The sequence below is a fragment of the Pinus tabuliformis genome, chromosome X, assembly GCF_031772625.1.
Source record: "Pinus tabuliformis cultivar Carrire ecotype Pingquan chromosome X, CPIR1, whole genome shotgun sequence".
In the NCBI taxonomy this organism is placed as follows: domain Eukaryota; kingdom Viridiplantae; phylum Streptophyta; class Pinopsida; order Pinales; family Pinaceae; genus Pinus; species Pinus tabuliformis.
In genome coordinates, this window is record NC_142308.1 from 379,223,185 (window position 1) to 379,229,339 (window position 6,155).

Below are 6,155 nucleotides of genomic sequence, written 5' to 3' on the forward strand. Positions count from 1 at the left end.
ACAAGAATGAACTAACTAGAGGAGGGAAAAGCATCACCTATGCACAATATTTTGAGATCCGGATAAGCCTTCACTACTGTTATGGAAAACGCTTGCACAAACAACTTAAAAAATACATTGAATATTTAAAAAACCACATCAACAAACAAGCCTTCCATAGCAGATAAGTGTTCAAATCCCTTAACACAAATTTTATGGATTGTACTTGCTCATTATGTACTGAAGCAAACACAGCTCAACTAAGAAGAATGCTAGATTTTCCATCTGAATAATAGACAGTACGACTTGTCAGTACAACAGGGTATTATTAGGAATACAATAAAGAAAAGTAATTTAAAACATGAATGCTAGATTTTATGAGGCATTTTCGAAAGTAGATTTGATCAATGCCACACAGGTTGCTTTCAACAATATAAAAAGTGGTGTCATTCAAAACTTTACCACTTTGTTGGAATCAGTTGCCTTTAGAAACCTGAGGAGGAATACATATGGCCGAGTGGGAACTGTAAGCTTGAAGTTCAATTGCTTTAAACTCCTGCGAAGAGTTATTATCAATTGATCAGTCAATCTAAATGTTTGGAGACTATGTTGCAATCAATGACAAAGAATTATCAATTAGAGCTAATTACCATGGCCACTATCTGTTCTGACGTGCATGCATTTGGGAAGATGCGGATGAAGTCATTGACCTGTAGCCAAGTATAAACCAGCTCTTATCAATATTGTGTTACCTATTATAATATAATTTTTGTGTTGATTCCAGCATAAAGCATAATCTTCTGTAGGAGTAGATATTGCTAGTGTATGTACTTTTATACAGCCAACAAAGTGTTCTTTTAATTAGATATATACACATCCTTTCTTACAGATGTCAGCAAGTCATCCTACCTGTGGAGGATAGACTTCTTCATATTTGCTAGCTATAAACATTGCAGCGATAGCAAGTAATGGCAAATTCTTCCTTGCAATACTCTGAATAGAAAGGTATCTGTCAATGATGTTCACAGTGAGATACAATGTCTCTGGCATTAATTCCAATTCCAAATGCACCTGAAAATTTTAAGATTTTGATGTCAGGCCTAAGAGATAGACCATATAAATCTCTTTTAGATCTAAGTTTGACAGCAAATGGAAGTTGGAACTAGCATAGGAACAAAGTTGTACCTCCACCAACCAACCAATCTTTAGCCTCCTAAACAAGATTATAGGAAGTTAAAAACTGAGATGCTAAGTGGAAAAAATACAAGCATGTAACATGAACATAGGAAGCACTTACTTCACCACCTTTAGGTCTGCCTTGGCTCTTTTCCTGGCAGCCAGTAACTCTTCTAGGATCTCTGGTAATATGCCCTAGGAAACAGGAAAAAGAGCATTCAATTTAGCATCATCGAAAATGGTCAGCATATGATGGTTAAAAAGTAAATAATGAAATAAGTATTAGCATAGTGTTTGACATGCAAAGACATTAAGGTCTTAGCATCCTACTTTACTTTTAATCCTTTCTAGTAGCATAGCTTCTGGTGCCTATGTTAGTGTCACAACGGTACAACTGTGCATTATATAGCTGGGATGACTAGGACAGTGTATTGGGATCTCATCCACATAGCAATTTGACTGCTAAAGTCTACCATACATGTTAGGGAACCTATCTACTTTTTGTACATTGATGAATCAACCAAATCTGAATCTGAATCTACTGAAAACTTCAAAATATGTATCATAAAAGTAGCCTAGGGTTTATTGTCCATTATCCGAAACTTCTTCAGAACCTCAATTGCTTACTTACCTGTGTTCGAGGACCAACTCACCTCAACTCAGCCAAACCTCCAAGACCAAGAAATAATACATGTCAACTTCACTTGCCAGTTTCTTTTTGCACCATGGGATAGATTTTTTTAAAATAACTGTTAGGACTAGGTAATCTACATACAACACAAATATAAGCATATCAAATTTATCATAATCAAACAAATAATAAAATTTAGGACCTGCAACGGTCTTAGTGATGCCCATAATCTATATGTACTCATAAATCCACGAGTACCAAGAACAAGAGGCTACTTTAGCCCAGAAAGGGACTTCTTCAACTTGCACACATGGGTATCCCATCCTAACAAAGATATTATATTTGAACCCAAGCTGAAACAAAACCATGAATCACTCTTCCTGTCACCTGCATCTCTGGCCCTGTCAAAATCCACTAAAGCATGCAACAGCTCAAAGCACTGTGCCAGTGTGCCCTTTAAGTACCTCGCATACCTCAGACCATGGAGCATATTTGCAGAAACCTTAGCTCAACCATATATTAGCAGCCAAGCTGGACAATACATTGGTGTCTGTGCCCCCCTTGTTTATGAGACAAGGGATCTCATGCACACAGCAATTTGACTGCTAAATTCTACCAAATATGTTAGGGAACCTATATAGTTTTTGTACGCTGACGAATCAACCAAATTTGAATCTTAATCTACCGATAAATTCAAAATATGTATCATAAAAGTAGCCTATGGTTTATTGTCCATTATCCGAAAATTCTTCAGAATCTCAATTTCTTACTTACCCCTATTCGAGGACCACCTCACCTCAACTCAGCCAAACCTCCAAGACCAAGAAATAACACATGAGGTGTATATCCTTCATGTCAACTTCACTTTCCAGTTTCTTCTTGCACCATGGGATAGAATTTTTTAACTAACTAGAATTTTTTTAGCTAACTTTTAGGACCAGGTCATCTACATACAACACAAATACAAGCATATAAAGTTGATCATAATCTAACAAATAATACAAGTTAGGACCTGAAACAGCCTTAGTGATGCCCTTAATATGTAAGTACTCATCAAAAAAACAAAGTATCTTCAAAATTTGTTTTGTTGCACACATAATTAGTTTATGTTTGGACCGTCACAACCTAGTGCGCTCCGTAGAAGCTAGAGCGATGCACATTCAAGTTATTAAAATTTAACACATATCAATCCTTTTTGTCCTCTTTTTGGGAGGCGCTACATTAATTGTGGGTGTGGAATGCTCTTAAAATTTAACACATATCAATCCTTTTTGTCCTCTTTTTGGGAGGCGCTACATTAATTGTGGGTGTGGAATGCTCATCACATTGAACACCCTCCTCATTATTTTTGTCTCCCATTCACTGAAATTCAACAATCTGCCAAGGTTCAGGAATGACTATTGGATGATTTTGTGCAACAAGAAAATCATCATGTGCTTGTATCTCCTCCCCATGCTCACTCCCAGATGTTTCACCTGATTCCTATACACAACACACTTTAACTTGTTATAATAACATTAAAACCTCCAATTGATTTATTGCATTATTCATATAATATTATAAACAACTAACCTCGGATCCATAACCAGTAATTATTTTTTCCCCTCGATTTATCATGTGTTGGCGAAGACCTTGGGAACCATGTAATACAACATATTTTAGGTCTTCCTCTGAAGCTTCCTTTTGAAACTGGTGAACCTACATTAACAAAGATAATCATATCTATAAGGTAAAATAACTAATAAGATACAATTAACTCAACGTGACCATGGTTACTTTGCCTAAAATAGAAAATATAATAGATGGAAATATCACTTACCATATCACCACGAATACTATTATATCCACCAGAGCCTAATTTGTGAGATCCAATTTTGGACACCCTAACTTGGGTTGCTTTTCTTGCATCTCGTAGGCGTCTCTTAGCTCCTCCTTGTGCAGATGGCGTATAGTTTGGATTTCTGAGGACTTTCCTCTTAAACTTGGCATCTTTCATAAGTTCATCCGACGTCACTTGGTCTCTGATCCAAGCTGGACATGGATACATCAAGTTTTTTATCAACTTTGTCCTTAAATTGGACCTCTTTGAGTGCATGTATTTACTTGCAATCTGTAAAATAAGTTCCTTATCAAATCCAGGATTACCAAATTCTATTACTACATCTTTAAATAGTTCCTCCTTTTTGGCATTGGCTTGTTTCCTCCAATCCATTTGGATGGTATTTCCAAATAATTCTTCTGCATGACGAAAAATAAAGTGATAAAATTCCAGCCCTTTTTCATCCTTCAAGACATTTCCTTCTGAAGTGAGCAAGATTGTAACTTCTTGCATTCCTTTTGTGGTCACCGATGATATTGTTGTAGTCTTGGGGATTGAAGAAGGTTCCCTTATAGATACATTAGGCACTGTGTCACTTACTTCCTGCATTTACAATGAAATTGTGGAACTATTAAGAACCCAACCAAAATATGAAACTATTTTTCATATCTAAAATAATGATCCTAAACATAACAAATGAAATTATAAAAAAAATAAAATAATTTTACCTGTTGATCTGTTGCGGGAGCTACGCTCTCCAACAATGACATTTCCCATAACTGAATTTGTTCAATTATTTCTTGTCTGATTTTAACATTTGCAGGAATATCTGGTAGGAGCCTTAACATTCTTGTTTGTGAGTCTATAAGACTCCTCAAAGAAACTTGTTCTGGTCCTGGTGGGAGAATGCTGACTAGACCCACATTTGATGTAGAGGGAATGTTATGGGGTTCTTTTCTAGGTGTAGACGGCATAACATGACCCTCTATACCAACAGATTGTGTAAAGGGCATGTTATGTGGTTCTGGTCTAGGTGTAGATGGCATAACATGACCCTCTATACCAACAGATTGTGTAAAGGGCATGTTATGGGGTTCTGGTCTAGGTGTAGATGGCATAAAATGACCCTCTATACCAACAGATTGTATAAAGGGCATGTTATGGGGTTCTGTTCTAGGTGTAGATGGCATAACATGACCCTCTATACCAACAGATTGTATACTTGTTGGAGTCACCCTAGAAACATCTTGCAAGGCACAAATATAAATAATAAGATGGGATAACAGATGAATAATGTTGAAATATGTAACTAGGTTCAGTCTTCATAATGACATATCTAATCACAATTCTATGTAATTTACATAAAAAAAGAAGAAAAAAGAAGATTATTTTTGTTATGACTGAGGCATGGGTTTCATGAACACATGAAGAAGAAAGTCCCATTATAGAATGACAATATCTCGGAAGACTCATTAAAAGAATGTCATGAAGGTGGCAAATGATCAATGAAATGTAGTGTAAAGTTGCAAATAATCATGGCAACCAAAATACTAATCAGTACAGATAGGTGTCCATGAGGTATGTATAATAATTTTCTTTTAAAGGGTCCATCATAAGATGTAGTAGGGTTGAATTTATGGGTTTATATTTTAATAAATACCCTAGTATTTAGAAACCTTAATCTTAAGGTATTTGTTCCCTATGATTTGATTTCTAGGGCATGGGATAAACTCTAGAATGACATAAAGGGAAAAGAGTATGATCTAATGTTTGAATTTAAGAAACCCTAAAAGGGCCTCTTGATTACATAAAAACCCTAAAAAAGTAACTTGACATCATGTTTTGGAATAACATATTGCTTGGGTTACTTGTTAAAATACTATTGTATGTACAAGAAGAAAAAAACAGATGGGGTGATCCATTTGAAGGCATGATGTAGCTCTTCGTAACACCTCATAAATCATGGAGTCGTTGTGCAAAAACTTTATTAAATATATGCCCTAGATTTCTCAACAAATAAAATAATTAAACTCACATAAATAAATGGTTGAATCTTACATCTTGCATAACATTAGATGTATATGGGGGCATTTACGATCCCTGCATGCCAACATTGGTTGTATTGAGGGGCATAAATGAATCCTGCATGCCAAAAAAATGCACGCTTATTAAAAAAACAAATATTAATAAATATATATAGTGAAATAAGTTAACTAAATGCACAAAAATATTGAACAAGTTTTACCACTATCATTACCTTAGATGTTTTATAAGGTGTTATAGGGGTTGGAATCACTTTAGCAATTGCCTGCATTCGACAAACATAAATTATCATAATATAATAAGGAATATAAGATAATTGAAAATATAAAAGACAATATTCAAGCTTACCTCATGCATCATCATAGCGGTGTCTTGCCCTCGTGCATTTGTTAACATTTCCATGAAAGTAGTGAATATCATTGAACCCCCCATGGTAGCATCAGTAACACCCATGGGTACATTCTTAAAAAAAAAACACATAATAACATAAAAATAAGAAAACCTTGA